A 25251-nucleotide genomic window follows, 5' to 3' on the forward strand; every position below is an offset into this window, starting at 1 on the left:
CTCTGCTGTAGACAGTGGCGGATCCAGGGGGCACCCCCTAACATAGTCTAAAGTAGTGTAATTTACTGAATTAACGCAAATTCACTTTAATTAAACTTGCTCCTAATGCAAGATTATTGGATTAACCTATTTTGCCCCTCCCCCCCCCAAAAAAAAAAATCCTGGATCCGCCCCTGGCTGTAGATAGATTATCCTGTTATTTTTTTTACCAAAATAAAGACCTTATTTTGAAAATAAGTCTTACCTGGTAATTTCTTGTTGATACTATCCTATTATTTTCGTTTGATCTATCCTTAATTAAGAGGAATTAAGAATCACTATCACAAGAATCAGAATCACTTAAAGTATTTTTTCACACTAATCTCTCACCTGTAAAAGGAAGAATCCAGAGAAACTTCTTATCGCTACGACGAAACCACAAATTTGACAATACGCCTAATCAATGATTATTAAAGAAACTAAATTGTTATTACAGTTGAAGAGAAGCCCACTAACTTGTAGGAAGTGATGACTTATGTGTAACTATTAACTAACTAAAATGTAATGAAAATATTTTAACAAATATTATTTCATTTCGTAATTTAATCAGAAAAAAGTAAAATCCTCTGCTGAGACTAAATGATTCGTGACTTAGTTGAAGAAAAAACTAAAAATGGGAAGGCATCATAACATCGAACCGTCAGGAGCACGAACCTCAGGAGCAGTCCAAATCCGTAATAACATCGACAAAAAAATCCGTCAGAACCTCGAACCGTCATAACATCGAAAATTTCAAAACTTTAGTTTTTTGGGGTTTAGGGGGGAAAAGGTACCTAGATTAGGTTACGTATTTAATATATGCTCTGCATTACCCCTACACCCCTGATGTGCAAATATATAGCCGAAATTTATTTCTAAGCTATTATGTGGAAATTTATTTCCACTGTCTTGTATAAAAATTTCCCTGTTGTTCTACTTATTTGTTTATGATGGAAAGGCACTGTGGTCTTCGTCGCTATTTTCGCTATTTGTATTATATACTTATTACTATTATATAAACTTATAATTTTTTTCAGAAGTTATGAAGGTTCGAGGTTCTGACGGTTCGATGTTATGACGTTTAGTGCTTGTGAAGGTTCGCCAAAATGGTAGCACCCCCTGAAAATCAATAGAAGGATTTTAAAACGGGTATTTCTCATGTAAATGTATTAAGTAATTAATTAAAAAGCTTTTTCCACAAAATTAGTTTTTCAAAGAAAAGTAAAGAACTCCATTAAACAAAAAATGAGCAAAAATAAAATCAAACAATCTACCAAGCGTGGAACTACCACAAATCAGCACCGATAAATAAATGAAATCCAAAAAGAACAGAAATTACAATAAATTACCGAGTCAAACTCAAAACGAGCAGAAATTAACATAATTTGGGCGCAAAACCCCTATGCCTTCCCAAGGCCAGAAAAAAATTTGCACTTTACTGAAAAAAATATAAATGTTTTTACTTTTACAACTTTAATAAATCAAATAATATTAACAATATCAGTATATGCAAATTAAACTGGCAATGGACATTCATCTGTATTTTTTTCAGTATAGTGTAACTTTTATTCTAACCTTGGGAAGGCATAGGGGGTTTGAGCCCAACTTATGTTAATTTCCGCTTGTTTCGAGTTTGACTGAGTTTCTTATTGTAATTTCTGTTCGTTTTGGATTTCATTTATTTATCGGTGCTGATTTGTGGTAGTTCCACGCTAGGTAGATTATTTGATTTTATTTTTGCTCATTTTTTGTTTAACGGAGTTCTTTACTTTTTTTTGAAAGACTAATTTTGTGGAAGAAGTTTTTTTTAATTAATTTCTGTTCGTTTTATGTTGACATAGTCTTTTCAGGGAAAAAGAAAATAATACTTTAAATCTTTTCGTTTTTTCAAGAATTTATAGTTTGGCCAGCTATCTGTATATTGGAGAAAAATTTTCAGCAATTTTTAAAAACATACACCCTCTTAAAAATCTGGACACAAATAGTAGTGTTTAATTTAGTTTCATACCTCCTCTAGTTGACCTGAAATGAAAAACTTGATACCATTCGCAAAAAAAATCAGTTAACTTTCTTTGATAGCTTGGGTACACTTACGCTATTATGATTTGGTTAAATTTTAAGAGCAGATGTAGCCCCGAAATTTTGAACATAATACCCTCAGTCGTTCTTCGGATGCCGCTGAGATGCCTTATTGGGAATTAGCATTAACACAGTGCATTTTGAGTTAATCTTATTGCAACATTTAGTTTTTAAACATAAAGGCAAATGGGAGGGTGGGGATGGTAGGGACATTAGTTGCCCCCTATCATCTTTCGACTATTCAAAAGGGCATAAGCCCATTCTACTTTCTATTGACTTAGCCCTTTTTGAGGTTCTTATGACAGATCTATCGATACGAAGCGCCCTGGTCTAAACAACAACAACAACAACAAAAATAATACATTATACCCACATCAATCTTTACTATAAAAATGTAAAGCCTTCCAAACACTTTCAACTATTAAAAAGGGAACTAGGCCTTTCGATTTCCTATCGAATGAGCCATTTTTGAGTTTCTACGACAATCCTTTCTATAAACATCTTATATACCCCCAGGGCAAAAATTACAACCCTTACTCTAAGGGCTGTGAGGGTGGTCGTCATCCTCTAAGACCTAATTTCCAAAACTTTCAACTACGTTAAACAAAATGGCTATCTCAAAATTTTAATTTGATGTGTCTGGGAAAATGCTGGGCGTGTTAGGGGCGTTAGTCGCTCTCCAATCACTTTCAACTATTAAAAAAGGCACTAGCCCTTTCAATTTCCAATCAAATGAGCCCTTTTGAAGTTTCTACGACAACGCTTTCGATAAAAACCGTATATGCCACCAGGGCATAACTTACAACCCTTGCCCTGAGGGCTGGGGGGGGGGGGGTTGTCATCTTCAAAAACCTAATTTCCAGAACTTTCAGCAACGTTGAATAAAAGGACTATCTGAAAATTTTGATTGGATGTTTTTGGAGGACGTGTGGGGGTGAAAGGGGGGATGAATACCCTTAAACTGGTGTCGACTATTAAAAAGAGTACTCGTCATCCCAATGTTCAATTGGGTTCGCCCCTTTTGAAGTTTTATGACCCCTCTATCTATAAAAGCCGTATTTGCCCCTAATAATTAACATACAGCTTTCGCACTGGAGGCTGATGAAAGGGTATTATCCTTAAAGACATAACGTCTAGAAGTTTCAACAATATGTAACAATATGGCTATCTCTAAACTTTGATTGAATGTGTTTGGGGAAATGGTGGGCGTGATAGGGGGTTAATTACTCTCCACTCACTTTCGACTATTAAAAAGGGCAATTTTAATTTCCAATCAAATGAGCGCCTTTCGAAATTTCTACATCAACTTTCTATATAAACCTTATATTCCCCCAGGGCATAACTTACAACCCTTGCAATGAGGGCTCTGATGGGGTTATCGTCCTAAAAGACCTGATTTTCAGAACTTTTGACTACGTTGAACAAAATGGATATCTCTTAGTTTTGATTGGATTTCTTTGGGGAAATGGTGGGCGTGAAAGGGGGTTAGTTGCCCTTCAGGCACTTTCGACTACTAAAAGGGCACTTTCAATTTCCAGCCCTTTCAATTTCCAATCGAATGAGCCCTTTTTGAAGTTTCTACAACATCACTTTCTATAAAACCTTATATGCTCCCAGGGTATAACTTACGCTCCTTGCCCTGAGGGCTGTGGGGGTGGAGGGGTTGTCATCCTTAAAGACCTAATCTCCAAAACTTTCAACTACGTTGAATTAAATGGTTATCTAAAAATTTTGATTGGATGTGTTTGGGGAAAAACTGGGCGTAAGATGGAGGTTAGTTGCCCTCAAATCACTTTTGAGGCTATTAAAAAGGGCACTAGCCCTTTGATTTTCCAATCGAATGAGCCCATTTCCAAGTTTCTACGACAAAGATTTCAGTAAAAACTTATATGTCCCCAGGGAATAACTTATAACCCTTGCCCTGAAGACTGTGGGGGGAGTGTTCTAATCAAAGGTGTATTTTGATGAAGTTTAAACTGCGTAAAACAAAATGGCTACCTCAAAGTTTTGGTAGGATATTTATGGGTAAATTATGGGCGTGGAAGTGGTGTTAGTTGCCCTTAAATTACTTTCGACTATTAAAAAGGGCACTAGCCATTTCATTTTCCAATTAAATATGCCCTTTTTGACGTTTCTACAACAATATGTTCTATAAAAAACTTTATTTTCCTCAGGGGCATAGCTGACTACCCTTACCCAGAGTTCTATGGGGGGTTGTCATCCTCAAAGACCTAATTTCCAGACCTTTCAACTACGTTGAACAAAATGACTATATTAAAATTTTGATTGGATGTGTTTGGGGAAAAGGTGGGCGTGAAAGGAGGGTTAGTTGCCCTCCAATCACTTTTGACTATTAAAAAGGGCACTAGCCCTTTGAATTTCCAATCGAATCAGCCTTTTTTGAAGCTTCTACGACAAAGCTTTCTATAAAAACCTTATATGCCCCCAGGGCATAACTTACAACCCTTGCCCTGAGGGCTGTGGGGGAGTGTCACAATAGAAAAACATAATGGAAATCAACTACGCTGAACAAAAGTGCTATCTAAAAATTTAGATTGGATGTGTTTGGGGATAGGGTGGGCGTGAGAGGGGGGTTAGTTTCTCTCAAATCACTTTCGACTATTAAAAAGGGCACTACACCTTTGAATTTCCAATCGAATGAGCCCTTTTTCAAGTTTCTACGACAAAAATTTCAATAAAAGCTTATATGCCCCCATGGCATAACTTATAACCGTTGCTGTGGACTGAAGACTGTGGGGGGAGTGCCCTGCTTAAAGGTATAATTTCCTGAACTTTAAACTGCGCGGAACAAAAAGGCTATCTCAAAATTTTGATTGGATGTGTTTGGGGAAATGGTAGGCGTGGATCGAGGGTTAGTTGCCTTTCAATCACTTTCGACTATTAAAAATGGAACTAGACATTTCAATTTCTATTCAAATGAGCCCTTTTTGAATTTTCTACGACAACGCGCTCAATAAAAACCTTATATGCCCCGAGGGCATAACTTACAACCCTTGCCCTGAGGGCTTTGGGGGGGGGGGATGTCATCCTCAAAGACCTAATTTTCAGAAATTTCAACTACGTTGAACAAAATGGCTATCTTAAAATTGTGATTTGATGTGTTTGGGAAAAAGGTGGGCGTGAGAGGGGGCTTAGTTGCCCTCAAATCACTTTCGACTATTAAAAAGGGCACTAGCCATTTTAATTTCCAATCGAAGGTTAGCCATTTTTGAAGTTTCTACGACAACGTTTTCATTAAAAACCTTATATGCCCCCAGGGCATAACTTACAACCCTTATCCTGAGGGCTGTGGGGGAGTGTCCTTCTCAAAAACATTATTTCTATCTGGAAATCAACTACGCTGAACAAAATGAACAAAATGGCTATCTCAAAATTTTGATTGGATATGTTTCGGGAAAAGGTGGGCGTGGAAGGAGTGTTAGTTGCCTTCCGTTCACTTTCGACAATTAAAAAGGGCACAAGCCACTCCGATTTCCAACCGAATGAGCCCTTTTCGAAGTCTCTACGACAACTTCTTCGATACAAAGTGCCCTGGTCTAAAGGAAGAAAATAATAAATAATACATTGTACAGACATCGTTCTTCTATGCCCCCAGGGCATAACTTAAAACCCTTGCCCTGAGGGTTGTGGGGGAGTGACCTCCTCAAAACATATTTTCTATCTGGAAATCAACTACGCTGAACAAAATGCCTATCTCAAAATTTTGATTGGATGTGTTTGGGGGAATGAGGGGCGCGGGGGGTACTTGCCCTCCAATCACTTTCGACTATTGAAAAGGGCACTAGCCACTCCAATTTCCAATCGAATGAGCTCTTTTCGAAGTTTCTACAACAACTCCTTCGATACGAACTGCCCTGGTCTAAGACCAAGAAAAAAAAACACAAAAAAAACAATAAATTGTGCCAACATCATTCTTTACTAAGGCAGCGCTATCGCGCTGCCTATTACTTAGGAATAATAAAAGAACATTTTACCGTCACTTCATTAGCTAATTAGGCACATCCCTGTGCTGTCATTTATGGTTTGTCATCTTTATGCCCAGGCCACTGTAGATAGATAAATTTATCTACATAGTTAAATAATATAGTTATCTAATATAGTCAAGGCCGTAACCAGGGATGGGGGTTTGATTCCTCCCCCCCCCCCCGAAATGTTTGTTTGACTTATAAAAACGTAACAAAAATGGATATAAGCAAATTTTTTTGCGTTTTTAAAGCTTTTTTTGTGTGTACCCCCCCCCCCCCAAAAAAAAAAAATGAGTAAAACCCCCCTGAAAAAAAAATCCTAGGTACGGCCTTGTATATAGTTAAATTTATCTACAGTGGTCTGGGCTCTATGTTATGTCTGGTAAATTTAAAAATTTATTTTGATTGCTTATTATTCTATTATAAATTTAAAATATCTTATATTCTATTTGTTCTACTCTATACAATTTATTTTAATTTATCAATAATTCATTTAATTTAATAATTAATTCTGAAACAACCATAATCCCTGTTGTGGCTAAATAATTCATGAACTAACTGTAAAAAGAAAAAAATTCTAGCAAGAAGGTCACAAAACGGGGATATCTTCAGCAGGCATTTTCGTAAGAGGAGGGGCCTAGTAATTTGTCCATGCGTTGCATGAAACTCACTTCCTGGCTTTGCCATTCCAAAAATATCTAATTCCCCTTCCTCCAAATACGCTTCTTCTGGATAAAAATTCTTCATGAGAAGTCTGAGCCAACCACTTATACAAGATACTCTCTTTACTTGCTTTTGATATTAATTAACTAAAAAAAAACAAGTTTTTTTAAACTGAAAGTAAGGAGCGACATTAAAACTTAAAACGAACAGAAATTATTCCGCATATGAAAGGGGCTGTCCCCTCCTCAACGCCTCGATCTTTACGCTAAAGTTTTTTATTGTTTTAAAAAATAAAGTTGTGAGACAGAGTCAAACTTTATCGTAAAGAGCGAGGCGATGAGGAGAGCATAGCCCCATTCATATACGGAATAATTTTTGTTCATTTTATTTATTAATGTAGCTCCTTAATTTCAGTTAAAAAAGCTTGTTTTTTTAGTTAATTTCTGAATATTTTTGAATTAATGCATCTTTGATTTTGACTCACCGTGCATGAATAATTAAAACATAATTCGCATATTAATTTTCCTTTTTTTGACTAATTGATTTTTTCAAAATTTTGTTCTGGCCAAACTTACGAATTAGCTTATGTAACAAATTTCTATTTTTGAATGTTATTATTACGTAGATTAGGGAGTTCGCTCCTAAGTCAATATCTAGCTCTTTACGATAAAGTTACGAATTTTTTTCGAATCACAAACCCCTGAACCACAAAGGCCGCTTAATTAGAATAGATAGCTCTTTTGAAAGTACTAAAAATACTTTAGCGTAAAGAGCAAGGTATTGACTAGGGGGCGAACCCTCTCATATAGGCCTACGAATAATTTCTGTTCGTTTTAAGCTTTAATGTTGCTCCGTATTTTCAGTTGAAAAAAACTTGTTTTTTTTTAATTTAATTTCTGATCGTTTTTTTAAATAATGCTGGGAAATCTGGCGCCCCTTCATGGAAATGTTCCTTCCCCCGAAGAAATATCCTCCATGGAAAGATCCTCCCCCGTAACCCCTACTCTGACCCCGACCCCCCACAAGAAAAAAATTCCTCCTGAAAATACCTGTATACTTCCAAATAACCAATATTATATGTAAACGACGGGCAAAGTTTATAACTTGCAGCCCTTCCCCCGGGAACTGTGGGGGATTCAGTCATCCTCAAAGACATATTAATTATATTTTCGACTATGCTGAACAAAATGACTATCTCAAAATTTTTACTTGATGACTTTGGGAAAAAAATAAGCATGAGAGGGGGTCACGTTGCTGACTAATTTTGGTTGTAATTTGAAAAGGGCAATATAACTTTTCGTTTTCGCTCGAAAGAGACTTCTTACTATATCCTAGTAACGCCGGATCGATAAAATCACCGCTGGAAAAAAAAAAAAAAAAACGCATCCATGATCTTTCTTCTGGCAAAAAATACAAAATTCCACATTTTTACTGATAGTAGCTTGAAACTTCTAGAGCAGGGCTCAGTGATATGCTGAATACGATGGTATGATTTTCATTAAAGTTCTTTGACTTTTAGGGGTTGTTTCCCCCTTTTTTCAAAAATAAGGCAAATTTTCTTAGGCTCGTAACTTTTGATGAGTAAGACTAAACTTCATGAAACTTATATATTTAAAATCAGCATAAAAATTTAATTCTTTTGATGTATCTATTGGTATCAAAATTCCATTTTTTAGAGTTTCGGTTACTATTGAGCCGGGTCGCTCCTTACTTACAGTTCGTTACCACGAACTGTTTGATACTAATTCCCCAGATTTTGATTGAAGCACAGACGGAAATGTCTTATAGTCCAGTAAAACTACGGAAAAAAGTCGAACTTTAGCATTTGAGCAACTGAAATGTTTTTGGCACCAATATGTTCAGGAATGCTCAGAAAAATATCCAAAATCATCCGTGCACAAATATCCCCTTTTCAGGGAAAAGAAAGGTCGTTTCCTATCAATTCAAGCCCGAGAGACCGAAAATGACATCAGAATTGGAAAATTTTTATTACTTTGTAGCCCATTTTGATCCAAGCAAGGTCAGAGGGGGGTTAAGGAACATAATTTCAATTTGTGTAGTATTTGATGGATTGAAAGGTTGATTCCTATTTATTCAAGTCTGGGGGACCACAAATGACGTCAGAACTGAATAATTCCACCACTTAGTACCCCATTTCTACCTTAGGCGAGGTCAGAAAGGGAAATAATGTCATTTGTGGCATTATAATAATAGAATACATAACTGAAAGGTCGTTTCCTAATAATTCGAGTTTGGAGAGACCGAAAATGACAGCAGAATTGAAAAATACATCATTCAGCACACCGTTTCCACTCTAAGCGTAAGTGATTTAATTTTCCAATTCGGATGTCATTTTCGGTTTACCCAGACTTGAATTAATAGGAAATGACCTTTCAATTATATATTTTTTAATAAAATGTTTTAATAAATTATATTTTTCCTTAAAATGGAAAAACATGAAAAAAAACGCATTGATAGGGTTGCATTGGATGCATAACTGTATAACTGAATGCATAACATTATTTGTAATTAGTATAATATTCACAGACTTGCAGATTGTACATAGAATCAAGAAAAAAGATAGGTCTGTAACCTGTGGTTTCACTGTAAGTGAAACTAAATTTACATAGAAATTAATAATTATTATTATTTTATTAAGATTATTTTATTAATATATTTTTAGTTATATATAAATATGATATAAAATATAAAATAAATATTATATAATATAATATAAAATATAATAAATATATTAATTTATGCACATATTTTTTCTCGAAAACGGTTCCATATTCTTTTTATGAAAAAATGGCATCCTGGGATTTTCTGGCCTAAAAAACTGATCTATATAGATCATGAGTTTGAGAAAATTCATTAAGAGCCTTAATTTTGGAAGAAAAAATCCCGTGAGTGGCGTCACGTTTATGAGCACATTTCAAGAGAATAAATTGCATCATCCCCCCCCCCCCAGGAGTGATCGTACCGTTTTTAGTATCTGTGACGCATTGAACATTACAAAAGGAACCCAGCTAAATATAAAATACCAAGTCTAATGAGTATATTTACAAAAGGCGTTTAAAGCAGTTTAGTAATAATGCCTAAAGGATAAATGAATACCCTAGACCAGTGGTTCTCAAACTGTGGTACGCGTACCCCTTAGAGATACGCAAAACTTTTTAGGGGGTAGGCGGCTGGCCAACAAAAAATAAAACAATCCTTTAACTGTATGACTGGCAATTTTATTTATGCTTAAGCTACAGTTTACTTAGTACCGGTATCTTAGAAGGGGTACCTAAAATGTTTTGTGCGTCAAAAGGGGTACAGTGTCTAAAAAAGTTTGACAACCACTGGCCTAGACCATCAAACGTGACAGAACCAATTTGAGCAGCTAAGGTAAAGGTATCGAAAAAATGGCTGAAATAATGATAAACTAAAATGAAGAAAAAAGAAATGTATGGTTAGAATACATGCAACAAAGACAACGAGTGAAAATTGAAAGTGAAGAATAAAGATATATCCGGTTAGAAGATAAGTGGCAGCGACCATGAAAACGAGTCAAAAACAAAAGTTAAGAACAAAGAAATATGCGGTCACAAGACATTGAAACATGCAGATATGACACAACGAGAACAAAGGAACATGCGGTTAGAAGATAACTGATGACAAGGACTACACAGTGACAGCAAGAATCAGAACATGCCAAAAATATTTTGGAAAATTGGCAACTTGGGGGGATTGTTTGACCTACAAAAACGATCTTCATAGGTCACAAGTTTGAGAAAATTCGTATAGAGCTTTAATTTTGGAAATAAGTTCATACGAGTGACATCATATTTATGAGCACAATTCAAGAGAATAAATTACATCTTTTCCCTCCCAGAAGTGATTGCATCGTGTTTACATCTATGACGCATGCAACATTATAAAAGAAACATAGCTAGGGATAATATACCAAGTGGAATGAGTCTATTCACAAAAGGCATTTTAAGGACCTTAGTAATGTCTACAGGAGAAATGAATAACCTAGACTGTTAATTGTGACAAAACCACTCGAGCGCCTGAGGTAAATGGTATTGAAAAAATGCTTGAGGTAATGATAAACGAAAATAAAGAAAGAAGAAATATAGTTAGAATGCATCCGTCAACGACAATTACAACAAGTTAAAAACAAAAATAAAGCACAAAGAAATACCCGATTACAAGATAAGCAGCAGCAAGAATTAAAACAAATCAAACATAAAAGTAAAGAACAAATAAATATGAGGCTACAAGATATACAACAATGAGGAGCAGAACGAATTAAAAATGAAAGTGGAGAACAAATAAATATGTGATGCAAAGATATGCTACAGCCAGAACAAAGAAATATGCAGTTAGAAGATACAGTGCAGCAAGAATTACTAGCAACAGTGAGGATTAGAACATGTCAAAAATGAAAGTGACAAGCCATTGGGACCCTTAAATGTCATATGTATTCCCTGTGGAGCCCTCCATTTTCCCAAGGAAAGAGCAGCAAACCAAAATGATTCATTTGGAAGTTGCTACTTACAACGACAATCAACATATACAAGCCTGTTGCATGCCGAGTGCCAGGTTTGGCCTCGAAATTTGGCTGTTTTTTTTTTTTCTCTTAAAACTGGCAAATTAACATTTTTGTCCACAAACGATCTAAATAGGTCGCAACTTAAGGGAAGAATTTATATATATATATATATATATATATATATATATATATATATATATATATATATATATATATATATATATATATATATATATATATATATATATATATATATATATATATATATATATTTATATATATATATTATATATATATATATAATGCAACTAAAAGGATTGTAAAACCATGAAACGATTAAAATATTTATTTATTACCCTTTTCTTCAGGGCCTAAAGGCATCAGGCATCAGTTCTTGATTAAAAGTATTGTGTTGGTGGAATACACCAAGCAATGGTTCACACTGACCCTTTTTGAAATGGATCTTTTTCTGTTTACCTTTCTGCTTTCTTTCTTTTCTGCTTATTTTTTTCATGTTTATTTTCTTTTTTTTTGACGTACTGTAGTTTTGGAATATACCGCTTGATTGCCAGTGTGTTTTCTCTTTCTGCTGTTCAGTCATTGAAGCTAATTGTGAAACAAATTAATACAAAACAAAGAGGAAACAAAAACATTCCCCATTACACTGGCTTTTTGGGGGAATGCCATTACACTGGGTCAGTGGCTTTTTCGACAGGCTTGGATGAAGTTGACGTTTTTACACTGTACTGAATAAACAAAACTTTCAGAAACGTCATCCCTGTCATGCTGTACCAAAGAACATGCTCATAATCAACAAAGAAAGCAACTTTTGAAAGAAAACAAAATAATTACCTGTGGAAAATTGTCAACACAAACTGGATACATTGCTTCTTAAATCTGACACCAATTAATAAATAACCTCTACAGTGGCGGTCCAAGGGCTAGACAAGCTGCGAATGCCCCCTTCCACTTTTTCGGACATCTGATCTGAATTCTTTTTATTTATTTTTCACACTCCTATAGGGCACCTTGCCCCCCCCCCAGAGTATGAGGCCTAAAACCACTACTGAACCTCTAGTCCAAAGTCACCAACACAGTGAAGACCCAGAGATAGAAATACCTAGGACTTATGCTACAATTGAAATGACTGAACACATAAGTCATCCTGCAGTGGCAACCAACAGGAACAAACCAAACAAGAAAACCAAAACATGCACTCAACCAAACACAAGAGGGGCCTACCAAACGCAAAAACGCCCATGCGACTTCAATAGAAAGACACTATTATGGCACTACACTTGACTGGGGTGTTTGTTAATGCCCTGGTTGCGTTGGGGCAGACATTAGGATCTAAGGCTAAGGTAAAATAACTGACGTATTATTCCAAAATCTTCCTTGATCTTTCTTCTCTTCAAAATAAAAATTTTATTTTGAGTATTTCCTGGTTGAAGGGTACATATGACCATGTCACAATAAAGAACAGTGTGCAAACAGATATGTCATTGACATTATGTTTGTAATGTTTACAGAAATAAATTACTAAAGACATTTGTTTGTTTAGAATAAATCTCTATCTCTCTCTCTCTCTCATTACAGTCTTGGCTGTGTTAACTTTTCTATTCAAAAATGTTGAATTAACATTATGTTTTAAATACATTCTAACAGTTGTAAACCATACAAAAGTTGAAATTAGGAACACACATATAAAAATTCACCAATTGGAGGTCATAGCAAATCAGCGCTCTTTCTTTGTGAAGTAGGTCACAAGGGAAAACGAACTAATGTCTGTACATAAATATTCCTTTTCAATTTAATCTGGATGGATCATTTCTGGCTAGTGTCAAAACATTGTTTAAATATAAAGTTAGAGTTTCACAGGCACATTTGTGATGAACAAGTTTAAAGAAAAGAAGAGAAGCAAGTGTATCAGAGTAAATGCACTAGCAGTGACTTATTGAACTGCTAAGTGTTTCTCAGGTCTTGCTTTTCCTGGCTTGAGGAGGGGCCAGATTTTATTTTCCCTGGCCATAAAACCTTAGGATGGTCTCAAACAATCCCAAATTGAAACTTCTATTGCCCTTAAAGAGGACAAAACCGAATGAGGGAGGCACCTCTACCCTCCTCCAACACCCAATGTATCCGTAGGTGCCAAAGTATATGCCAATGCCATTGGATGAGAATTTTGGGATAATAATATTGTTCAAAATACTCATCAGATCCAATATTTATGCCTCCTGAGTCAACAGTGGCCATGCAGCCCTAAGGGCAATGGCTAATAAATATATAAATTGTTTACTGTTCAATACAGGGATTAGTTGGAAAGTCAGGTATGGCTGTCCATTTGGCTTGGAAATGTTAGGGATCATTTCATAGGCTAAGAGTTTTCCAAGAGTATACTCCTTTAACAGCCTACATAACTGAAAAAAAAACATTAGTTTGCTTAAAAATGGGACTCAAAAAAGGTTGTTTCTTTTAAACAATTTTGAACTTCTATCTTTTAGTATTTGGGCCTAGAGGATAGGCCTACAAATAAATACACAAAATTTCTTAATGAGGGCTTACTTTCCCCAAGTGAAACTCTATAGAACCTAAAGGTGCTGATTACAGTCACTGTGGTGTTACTACATAGCTTACTGTTACTGTTACTCTTATTGTTACTGTTACTACATAGCTACTTATTCCTTCCCCTTCCCAAAATATTCACAGAAGAGAGGCTAAAGGGGTTTTACTGGTTCAGCTGAGCCTTGTTAATGAATCTGTATTTCTATGGCCTTCTTACAATCATCCAATTTACCACATAGACATGTAAGTAAAGACATTCCTTGAACACACATGAGGAAAACATCCATTGTCCCTCATTTTTACCATAAATAGGAAATAACTCCCTAATTTCTAATGCAACCAGTAGATGTAAACCTATTAGAAAATCTTTCTTACTTCCTAGCTCATTTAAAAAAAAAAATGGTTTAAGATAAGAAATATACAAGAGAATATAAAAACAAAATAAAAATATTTCCTAAATTGGTAAGATGAGAAATAACATAATAAGAGCAAGACTCTTAATTTTCTCATTTTTATGTTTTGTAACCAAGCTAATGGAAATTTTAATTACAAACAGTTTAGTGCTTGATTCATGTCATATTCAAAAACTACAGTTAAAATGTGTTGCAAAAATTCAACTTATGTTTAGGAAATTTAAGTGTATACACCATAAGTTTTTGAATGTGATCAAAGTAATTTTTTCTTAACTTCCACTTGGGCAATTGCCCTGATGTAGCCTCTTCACAGTTGCAGTGCCTGGGCAGCTGACTTGCTTCCCCCCTTGAACAGCTCTACCTCTGAGATCAAAAGTCAAAAATACCAGTTTGGTACTGTTTCCAAAAAAATTTGTGATTGAAATATAAAACTTGCAATAAAACATGGTTTTTGTAGTGTATTTTAAGAATGCTGCCATCATTTGCAAAATCTTATCACATACAGTTTTTCAAACTTCAATTACAATTGGCTTGTGAAAGAAAGAGCACTTGATTCTTTAAAAGCAGATTTAAAAAAAAGAAATATAGTGTTATTTTCACACAATTTTGATCAGGTATAATGACAGCTTTTGCATAAAAATTACCATGAGTTTTTTTAATGATAATTACTGTTAGGGAATGCTACCAACAGAGAGTACTGAAACTGATTGCTATTGACAAGAGGCCTGAGGATAATTGGAAATGTTACACTTGGCTGGGTAGTTAGACAAGCTCTGTCACTTTATTATGGAACCATAGACATAGAAAGGAGTTTTGTTGATGGTTAGCCTGCAAGTTAGCAAGTGTTTGTTACTGATGTGCTATACTATTATAAGAAGATACCAAAACTTGTACTAATCACAAAGATGCTAGTTATCAGCTATACTTTAGAGGATGAAGAACAAAAAGCAAAGAGAGAAAAGCTGAAAAGAAAACTGCTTAACTTGCAGTTAAGGAAATGTCCCAAACAACATAGAAGATAGCAAAGCTACAACAGAGGTTTTAAATGTAATTGACAGTTCTTTCACTGTAACACAGTGTGGCACTACTGAGGTCTTCCAAAAAACATTCCCAAGTGCTCTGTCATGTGATGGTATTTTTAAGATCTTTCAAACATATCTATCAAACACTTATATCCATCATACTGTCTAAGCCTTCAAACCTAGCAAAGAGCCAGTGGCTAACACTGTTGGCTAGCACAATTATACAAAGGAGCATTGAGTAAAACCTTCTAGAATGAAAAGTTTAGTATGTGAATCAACAACCATTGTTGTTCAAATCATAAATAATTTCTGAGACCACACTGGCTAATCATGATAAACAAAAAATCGCGAAGAAAGGAAACGAGGACAATTAACAGCCAGTGAAAAAATTGAAAAATTATGCAAATATTTCGGTCAAGACCTCCGCTTGACCGTCCTCAGTGCAGAATAAAACTGATAAAAATATAAAAACCAATTACATGATAAAACCATCAGCACAAGCTGGCAATCTACTTAAAAATGGTAGACAGTAATAACCATATGAGACCCATGTGATTCTAGAGAGTGCAGGAAAAACCTTCTAAATCAGGCAAATAGGGAGACATGTATAAACTCACAGGGGCACCAGATGAGGGGTAGATTGTAAAACATACTTTTTGGGGGGTATTTTCAATATGAAAAAGAAACAGCCCTACCCCCAGATTTTCAAAAATACCAGTTTGCTTCTTCATTAAAAAGAAAAAGGAAAAATCTTTGCCTCCCTACATTTTTTGGTACTTGTTTATTCTCCCAACCACACTCACATTCTTGATCTGAGTTAAAGTGGTTTCTCTGTCTGCATTATGTTAAAATTAGCTTAGCCTAAGTGAGATAAACTACTATATAGATGTATTTTAATTAAATGCTTAATATATAGAGTTGATTAGTTTGGGTACTTCATATAATGTATTCTGGGTGGCTGGCTTTCCATAATTCTTTACTGTAGTTTTCATAGTTTTGTTGCTAAGTATTATTTTTTCATCAGATTTTGGTGGATTTCATTATGATTAACCTAACTTCACTTCTTGAGTGTAGTCAGGATAATAGACAAGCATCATTTTTTTCTTATTTTTCCCTCTTGGAACCTCTTAAAGTTATGGCAAAATTATTAACAGGGAGACTTGCTTAGCTGGGTAGACAACCATCAAAGCTTTCCCATGCCCATTATATCTATCATCCTAATGCACAAAACAAACTCTTGTTCCCAAACAGGACGGAAAGGTCAAAGGCTACTAAAATGTGTGACTATGCTTCAATAAAACACTTAGGTATTACAATTTAGAGAATTTCAAACATTTAAATAGTTCCTTTTGGGAAGTTTTTTCATTATTTTATTCTTTAGCTTCTTTGCTGTCCCCAGGTGTGCTGCCCAGGGTATTTGCCTGCTCCTCTGTCCCTAGATCTAGTTCTGCCTAACCCTACCCCCCTAATGGACAAATAGACTATAAGATATAAGCTACAGTCTAACTTCAATTGTATAGAGTAAAATACCTCTTTTTAGGAAAGACCACTTTTCTTTGGCATTCTAGAGAAATAGCAATGGGTTCTTTGACCACCCCTATTTTACTACAGCATGATGTAATGTGAGGGAAGCAACAAGAACTTCACCTTCTTGGTCAAACTTTCACCAATAATTTGTCAGCAATAATTTGTCCCACCTGCCCTGATGAGGTCAGTGCCTGCGTGAGAATAAAAGTAAACGAGATGTGTCGAAAGTTTGATGCCGGATTAGGGGCTATCGCGTATAAGATCAAACTTGCATCTGAACAGTGTGCTCAGCAGCTCGCCGGGTTATCGCAGAAATTTACTACAATAAGCGACGCTATTTCCCAGGGCTCACCCACTCCCCGTTCAGCAGCGAATCCGCCATCAAAGCCACTTTACTCGGTGGTTGTGAAAGCAAACGATATGCCGCCTGAGTTAACGTCCCCACAATCCCGGAAAGACTTCATTGCAAAGGTTTGCCCTAGCGACGTAAGCTCCGATTCTCTTACTCTGAAACGTAGCAACGATGAATGGAAGATTCTTGTCCAGTCTCGAGATGCCGCTACCCAACTTGCAGAAGCAATGAAAAGGAAGAACATAACCACTAAAGTCAAAGTTCCCCAGTTTGTCGGTATCATGAAAAGAGTACCCTCATCAGTTAGCGAGAGTGAACTCTGTCAAATTGCTGGGTGCGACAAAGTGGCGCAATGCGGATCTACGAGAGCGTTCAAGTTATTCTATGCAAGTCGACAAACACTTGAAAACGCTATCGCGAACCCGCTGAAGATTTGTTTAGAACTGTTCAGGATTGAAGAGTTCCGCTTTCTACCGAGGAGGTGTTTCAAGTGCCATACTGTTGGTCATTTAGCAGCTGACTGTTCGCAACCAGAAAGGTGTTCGCGCTGCGGTGGCGATGGTCACAGCTCTAGTAAGGACAACCCATGTAGTAATCCGCAAAAATGCCTAAACTGCGGCTCTAGTAGACACTCTTGCTACCATGCTGCTTGTCCCTTTAACAAAGCCCAGCCTAACACTAGCACGTAAATGGAAAATCGAATATTCTGCTGGAATATGAACGGTAAAGTGTTGGACAGAATCCCCCTTCTAACTGACCTTTCTAAAGAATATAACTGTATTTGCATACAGGAACACTTTCTGACCGATGATAGTGTAAACCTTCTAAAGTTTTCCTCGGATATGCATTACCTCGTTCAACCTGCGCGAAGATCTGGGACTCGGGGTCGTCCCTCTGGTGGCCTAGCCATAATCACACGCTCTAACTCGGGGCCCCCCGTGTGTGTCGAGCAGAATGAATGGTTCCAAGCTGCCAAAATGCATGGCGTGTTTTTCGTAAATGTTTATTTACCAACCAATTACAATGATATCGCTTCAGAAAAGAAGTTTGCAAAAGCATGCCAGAAGCTCGGAAAGTGCCTCCTCAGTTTAGTCCAGAAATCATGCCCTGTTATAATTCTTGGTGACTTTAACTGCAATCTCGACGATCATTCCTGCCCTCGGGCTGTACTATTGCTGAACGCCCTACCAAGCGGATTTAAAGTTGCTAAGAAGGATAAGTGCTATTCCTATATCAGTACCGCAAAAACCGTCTCAAATCTTGATCATGTAGTAACTTACAAACTGGACCTAGAGACAGTCTCGGTTGGATCTGACGGTGCCTATTCGGATCATTTACCTCTCTCTTTTGCAAGACCAGCCGTCAGTCCCCAGTGTGCTCCAAAAACCAAGCCTGAGCCAGCACGTGATTGGAAAAAAGTAGTCCGTGAGCAGTTCCAGCTCAATTGTGAACAAACTTTGAAGAAAATTAAAGTGCCTTTCCACCTCCTACAGTGGGATTGTGGCCTAACAGAAAGCGAGATACGCCTACAACTGAACATGTATTTCTACGAAATTTGCCACTCCTTGAGAGTAGCTGAAAGGATTGCTGTCCCATTACGTAGCGTCCGACGTGGGTCGCGAGTGAAAGGATGGGCCTCTAACAGTGAGCTTGTGAAGGCAAGAGCAGCTGCCAAGTTCTGGCTGGGGGTTTGGCACGAGTGCGACCGGCCAAGAAGCGGGGTAGTCAATGAATTGCGGGTTTATACAAAACGGCGGTTCGCGAAAGAGCTACGAAAACATCGTAGTAGCCTCAAACGGGAAACAGTTTCAAAAATCATTGAAAACCCTAATTTGGTCTGGAAGCTCCGTGCCAGGCCTGTAGAAAGTACGGGACAAAATGCTAGTGATATAGATGAGGAAATATGGGTAGATTATTTTGCTGCTGAATTCTCCCCACCAGATGAAGTGAAAAATAAAAAGTTTAGTGAAGAGCTCGATCAGCTTATGACGAAAGAGCATAATTACCTAGTGATTTCTAGTGCGAAAATAACCCACCTTTGTCAAAAATTAAAGAAGAAATTATCTGCCGGTGCCGACCAAATCTGTGCTCTACACCTACTGAATGGTGGTCCAGTTCTATCGGAGCATTTAGCAATAGCTTACCAAATTATACTAACACATGGTATTGTACCGGACATTTTCTGTTTAGGTGTGATCACTCCAGTTTTGAAAAAGGGTAAACCTGCTCATGAACCATCGTCATATAGACCCATTACTGTATCATCTGTGTTTTGCAAGCTATTTGAAAAGCTCATAATTTCGGACATTAAAGCTAGTTGTAAAGTGCCTCCCCACCAGTTTGGATTCCAAGCTGGCTTAGGATGTGCCCATGCCTTGCATGTAGTTGCAAATGTTCTACTGGATGCCCACATTTCGAAAGAAAGCCTAGCTATAGGTGAATATGATGTACGGCGGGCTTTTGATTCAGGTATCCATTCTCAGAATATGGTTGAGCTGAGAAAGTCCGGAGTTGACCGTGCTATTGTCAAACCCTTGAACGACATGTATAGTAGGCTCAAGGTCCGTATTAAACTGTCAGGTAAATTAAGTCGTAGGTTTGCTGTGGTGAAGAAAGGTATAAAACAGGGAGCCGTATCATCACCTGATCTGTTCAACAACAGCATATCGACGACCCAGTCAAAAGTGGCCCCTTGCTGTATTTTTAAAGGCATTGACGTGTCCCTAGTTGGGTTTGCAGATGACCTTCTAAACTTTTCAAGAATTTTGTCTTCTTTGGAATCTAACTTTAAAATTTTGGAGATGGAGTATGATGAAATCGGGTTGAGTTTTAATGTGACAAAATGTGAAGTACTGTTATTTAACTGGAATGCCTCTCAACCCGAAATCCAACTAGGGTCACAGGTGGTCATGCCTTCTAAGTCAATTGTATACCTGGGTCTGCCGATCGGTGAAACTCTTCAGCATACACGAGCACTACTTGTAAAGCACATCGAGAAGAAGATCAGGTCAGCTTATGGAGCTTCGGTTTCCTCCAAGCGTAATCTAAATAGGTCGCTGCGTGCACAAATATTTGTTGCTGTTGCCTTACCCCATGTTCTTTACGTTTCGCCGTTCTGGAAGTTACTTACAAATTCGAATAAAGTAACTATAAGAAGAATATTCTTCAGGTACCTCAAGTTCCTACTTGAGATGCCATTAAGAACAAGTAATTCTTACCTAACGAGGCGGTATTCAGTACCAGATCCATTTACTGCGGTGGAAGCGTGTCTTGAAAAGTACCGTGATAGAGTAGAAGCGAGTAACCACCAGTGGACTGCCATTCTTACATAGTTGTATTATAGTTCCTTCGTGATTATTTTCATTTCAAGAAGTTTCGTTGTGTTTTGTATGTGCGTTTTCTTCTCTTTTGTTTTTTATCCGTCTTTTGTTCAATTGTGACGGGTTTTTCCAATATATTCATTCATTCATTCATTAAAAATGTGTTCTCTGTTTTGACAAGCAATTGAAAAGAAAAAAATTATATCTAATATTTCTGATTTATAGAATAAATAGGCTATCAAGCAATAAAAGTTACATTTTTAGAATCAGAAGAAAATCAGCTTTCTGTTAATATGTAAATAAAACTGCAACACTAAGAGGATATATACATCAAAATAGGATAATTGGTATATCTAAAATGAGGTCCTTGTAGGTAAGTCAATAAACTAATAATTTCAAGTGTTTGTACTTAAATAATTTTAATAAAAACTATATTACAGGATAGCTTAGATTATTAGCTTTTCTCTGATATATACAATTCTTCTCAATTCATCTTTGGTAACAAAATGTGAGGGTTTTAGTTTTACATAATTTTAATCAATTGGATACTGAATTGAATTGAATTTATTTATAACCCACTGAAATACAATGATGAATGGAGCATAAAAAAAAGGAAAAAGAAGAAGAAAAGAAAAAGCAAAAGAAAAAGATGGATAATGACAAATAAAACGAAATTAAAACTCATAGAACAATTGCACAAGCATAGTAATAAACCAGAAAATGACAACACAAGCCAATGTAACAAGCACAAACAAAACAAAGATAAAACTTATGGAAGTTTTATCTTTCTTTTTTCCTTTTTTTATACTCTGTTCATCACTGTATTTCAATGGGTTATAAATTCAATTCAAAAAAAAAAGGATTAAACTAGATTTCAAAGCAAAAACACCTATGTGAATTGTTTGTATTGCAAAAGGATTAAAATATTAAGTGACTTTTCATTCTGACGCAATCTGGTACTGCTTATATTTTTTGGACTGACTTAATGCAGTAAATAAGGTTGATGAAAAATCAACCTGAAGGTGGATTTTTGATATATATTTGTGATTAATGATTATAAAATATAGACATGGAAAACATCATTTGGAATGCAGTGTCAAATTTTGTTTCAAGAGCAATGCTAGCTGGAATAAAACATCAATTGGTTATTAATTGTGCTGTGGAGCTTTTCTCCGGAGATAATATACTGAGTGCAAAAGAATTAATCCTACAAAAATCTGGCCTACCAGACCCCTTCCATAAATCAGTTAAAGATGAAGAAAATGTCCTAGAGATTGTGAAATTATTTGCCAAATCAGCTAAAGAAAAGTGTCAACTTCCTACATTTGTCATTTTTCAGACAACCAAGGTCCCTGCATGTGGAAAAGAGATTAGTGCATGCATAACTACCAAAGCATCTTTTTACTCAAACTAGTTTCCCTACTCAACCAAATGCCCCCACAAATCTGTCTTACTCTGTAGTTGTTACAAACCCTCCACCACTGAAAACCCCATCAGAGTTGAAAGCATTTATAGAATCTGCATGTGGCAAATCCCTTGATACTTCTAAGGTTGAGCTCAGACCAGGGAAAAATGGGTGGTGGGTAGCCATTTTGCAGAAGGCTACTGCAGAGAAATTGCCTCTTGGGATTAATAATCAAAACCAGGGTCCCAGCTCAAAAATCAGAACTCCCTTACACATCAGAATAGTTAAAGGGATTCCAGAGTCTCTTAGTGCTGAGAATTTACAAAGATTAATAGCCGGCTATGAGAAAGCTGAAAAATGCATGCACCTTCAAGCTGTATTTTTGAAGTAGAGATGCCTTTGATACTGCCGTACAAATGACAATTAAAATTGACTGAGTGTTTCAAAATACAAGAATTTATTTTTCTCCCAAAACATTGTTTTAATTGTCATGAAATTGGCCATATGTTGACACAGTGCAAAAATACCAAGAAATGCAGCTGTTGCACCTAAAATTACCACAGTGCAACAAAAGAAAGCCTGTGCCAGAACCTGATCTGCTGTTTGAATTGTCAAAGCACCAAACACACATGCTACTATGCTAACTGTCCATTGAACAAGACTTTGAAGCCAAAAAGCCAATGTGTTCAAAATGGTTGAGCCCTATATTAAAAAGAGCATCTTGTCATGGAATGTAAATGGTAGTCTCAGTGCAAAAATTGCTGTGGTGGAACAACTTTGCCTTACTAAAGAAATTATATGCATACAGGAACATTTTCTCTCTGCTGATAATATAAAACTACTGGATATAGTGCCATCTGGATAGTGCCTACTGCTGGATAGTGACATCACATGTGCTCCACTTTGTAGCCACTAAAAGGCCCAGAAAATGAGGCTGCCTCTCAGGAGAACTTGCTAAAATAATAGATAGACATACTAACTCTGAAGTCTTTGCAAAATCTGACCATTTCCTTGCAGTTAAAGTGGGTGATACTGTCATTGTTAATGTATACCTGCCAACAGACTATAGAGATGAAAATTCTGAAACAAAGTTTGCTCTAGCATGCAGAAAATTGGGTAAATGGTTGAGTAAAATCAGAGCCAGGCACCTCCTTTGGTTTCTGTTGGGGGACCTTAATTGTGACCTATTGAAAAGTGATAATCCACATAGGGCTCTGCTTCTAAGCCTGATTCCAAATAAAAGTGCTCTCTTACCAAAATCTGCTGATTTTACATATATACACCCCTCAGGATCAGTGTCAAACCTTGATCATGTGCTTGTGTCTGGTAGCATTGCCAGTCGTGCAGTAAGTCTACTTAATGATTTTGTAATATCTGATCATTTGCTGTTGTCTTTCAGTATTATGGCTCTATTTAACCATGCAGGGGTAATCCAAGATAATCAAGTGGTGTACTGTGGTAGAATGGAATAAGATTGATATACCCCAGTACCAGCATTGTATTGATAATATTCTTGCAAAGATAAAAATATCATTTGAGCTTCTCTAGAATTTGGTTCCATCTTTAATTAATGAAAATACTGGTTTTTACCCTAGCCTAGGTCTATAATAAATGAATTACCTACATGTGACTCTTCTCTTTGAGCTGATTTAACAGGGAAAAAGCAATAGGCCTACAACAGCAAATTTAGCATATATAAATTTCATAACATATGCCTATAAACAATTTAAGGCCTAGGCCTAGGCCTATTTTTGGGACCATTAGGGGGTAGGGTAGAGTTTATTAATAAACCTTAAGGAATTAAATAGGTCAGTAACCTATTATTGATGCAGTAAAATTCTACTTTAGCTACTTCTGGCCATCTTGGAAAAGAGTTTGGGTAGGAAAATGAAATTTTCAGGGATAGATTTACAGGCTAAAGTATGTCCTGGGAAGGTATTTTGAAGTACCTACCTCCATTCCTTCTCCCTCTAGAGGGTCCTGACCTTTGATGACCTTTAAAAATATATGTTATAAAAGTGAAACCTTGTAAAATAGATCTTCTGCTTAAAATGAAGTCCAGAAAAATTGTTTTCAGCTTCACAACTTTGCTCAATCCTGATTTATAAAGTTTTAAAGATATGCAAATACATTTCCTAAATTTTGAAAATTAACATTGATATGGCTGAAAATACTACTCAAATAACAGGAATTGCATTTTCAGAACTAAAGCCAGAGACAAAGAATCTTATAACAGAAAATTAAGGTAAAATTTTGTTTTGTCAAAATTTCAATAGGTTCAATAGGTCATGTAGGCGAATTTCAGGATCCTCTAGAGGGAGAAGGAGAGGAGATAAGTACTTCAAAATACCTTCCCAGGACATATTTTAGCCTGTAGACCCATCCCTGAAAGTTTCAGTTTCCTAACCTCACCCCTTTCCAATATAGGTAAAAGTAACTAAAGTAGAATTTTACCTATTGATACATTTCCGCTTTCCAAAAGGACATTCTGTAAATTCAGATAACTAAATTACAAATATAGCCTAAATACCTACTGTCTAGCCTGAACCTTGCCACTAGGCTAGCCTGGTAAAAATAAATTCCATTAACTCAAGAAGAATTTTCTAAAATTTACCAAGTTCTGTAACCTTTCGAATTAGCTGAGCTTTATTTCTTTTTGAAATACCTCTTTCTGATTAGACTAGGCTAGCTTACGCATCCAAATTTAAAAGTGATTTTCGCATGTTTCATAATTCAAATAGATTGTTATTATTGCCATCTAAGATAAGATGAAACTATTAATAAAGTAGATAAGCCAGATCACAGATTCTAAAGGGATTCTAAGGATGACTTCATTTTTCTAAATGGGCAACCCAGGGGTGTCATGTATGGGAGGGAGACACCCCTTGCCTAAGCCTCGTTTTCAGGTTTTTAGTGTTTTTAGTCACCTGGTAAAATTGGCCCAGCTGCTTGTAATGTACCACGTGACAAAAGAGGGTATAAAAGATTTCGGTACTCCTCTATTAAACGTATTCTTTTATGTACTGCAATGGAAACCAGTCACGAGAAACCCGCCCATTCAAGAAATTCTTATACCTGTCATGAATAGATAGATAGATAGATAGATAGATAGATATTTATTGCAACAAAAGCCTTTTCGGGCCATGGCAAAATAACAAAAACAAAAATAAATAGATACCCTTTATATCCTTTAAAGGTTAAAGAACAGAACTAGCTTTGTAATTTTACTTTTATTGTGTTATTTTTGATGTTATGACGAAAACACACTTCTTAAAACACAAACTGTTTTCAGTAAAGTGTAACTGACGCTCAAGGATTAGGAACGTTTAAAAGGCTGGTGGGCCACCTCCTGTTTGTGTTA

At 36.3% G+C, this 25251-nt stretch overlaps 1 protein-coding gene across 5 annotated transcripts in view; it reads right to left on the reverse strand.

Annotated features, from left to right (window-relative positions):
* LOC148956034 (rho family-interacting cell polarization regulator 2-like) overlaps positions 1–24611 on the reverse strand; it is a 162543-nt gene extending 137932 nt beyond the window's left edge. For 2 of the 5 annotated variants that reach the window (XM_089090365.1, XM_089090743.1), the window contains exon 1: positions 24556–24611. The gene's annotated coding sequence lies outside the window, so the exon portion shown is untranslated. Of the gene's footprint in view, positions 1–244; positions 341–24504 lie in introns of those variants that run through there. The other 3 variants (XM_089090434.1, XM_089090580.1, XM_089090506.1) reach the window with 3 other exon arrangements.
* Positions 24612–25251: the final 640 nt, after the last annotated feature.

Source organism: Artemia sp. Qi Xiang Cuo, chromosome 1 (assembly GCF_049724085.1).
Source record: "Artemia sp. Qi Xiang Cuo chromosome 1, ASM4972408v1, whole genome shotgun sequence".
Taxonomy (NCBI): Eukaryota; Metazoa; Arthropoda; class Branchiopoda; order Anostraca; family Artemiidae; genus Artemia; species Artemia sp. Qi Xiang Cuo.